At 39.2% G+C, this 1025-nt stretch overlaps 1 protein-coding gene across 3 annotated transcripts in view; it reads right to left on the bottom strand.

Annotated features, from left to right (window-relative positions):
- The window catches only part of FBXL7 (F-box and leucine rich repeat protein 7), a 511954-nt gene that overhangs the window by 321081 nt on the left and 189848 nt on the right, over positions 1 to 1025 (bottom strand). The window lies entirely within an intron of this gene.

The following is a 1025-nucleotide window of genomic DNA, read 5'->3' as shown; positions in this document are numbered from 1 at the left end:
GATAAGGAGAATGTGCACTCACTAATAAGCTCTTTTTCATGGGCCTGCCACCAGGTACTCATACTCATGGCAAAAAGTGGGGACAGGGCAAGAGAATAGAGAGAACCCCCTTTTTGTATGCTGGGTGCGTAACAAGTGATCAGTTACTGCTAGGGAACCACCCACTTGCCCAGATCTTTCTTTTATTAAAAGTATAAGCCTTAAGCCACTAAGGGGAGCAACAAAAAACCCCAACCCGTTTCCGTCGAATCGATTCTGACTCATAGTGACCCTATAGGACAGAGTAGAATTGCCCCATATGGTTTCCAAGGAGCGCGCCTGGTGGATTCAAACTGCTGACCTTTTTGTTAACAGTGGAGCTCTTAACCACTCTGCCACCAGGGCTCCGAGGGGAGAAAAGCAAGTCTTAACCTACTGAGGAATGAAAGCAGACTTCTCATCAGATGCAACAAAAGCCAGAAAACAACAGAGTAGGATCTTTAATGTGCTTTACAAAAAAGAAAAAAAGTCAGCACAGAATTCTATGTCCTGTGAAAGTATCTTTCAAAAATGAAGTCAAAATAAGTATTTTATTAGACAAAGAAAAGCTGGAAGACATTACTATCAAAGACCAAGGCAACAAGGCATGTTAAAGGAAGTTGTTTAGAAAGGAGTATTACACCAGATGAAAACTTGGATCTACACAGAAATAAATTCCACAGTAAATATAAGTGAAGGTAAATATTAAAGATATATTTTGTTACTTTTAATTGCTTCTAAAGATACCTGAATAGCTAAACAAAAGAGTAGCGTGCAGTATAGAGTTTTCAGCATACGTAGAATTAAAATATATGACCATAATATAACAAAGGTTAGAAGAGAAAAAAAATGAATGTATACTGTTGTAAGGTTCTTATATCAAAACCAAGCCTGATGCCGTTGAGTGGATTCCGACACATGTCGAGAGTATAGGACAGAGTAGAACTGTCCCATAGGGTTTCCAAGGAGCACTTGGTGGATCACACAGCATTATCTGAAGTTGACTA

Source organism: Trichechus manatus, unplaced genomic scaffold (genome assembly GCF_000243295.1).
Source record: "Trichechus manatus latirostris isolate Lorelei unplaced genomic scaffold, TriManLat1.0 scaffold00116, whole genome shotgun sequence".
Classification (NCBI taxonomy): Eukaryota; Metazoa; Chordata; class Mammalia; order Sirenia; family Trichechidae; genus Trichechus; species Trichechus manatus.
Note: the sequence above shows the minus strand (reverse complement) of the source record. Positions and strands in the feature narration are given on the sequence as shown.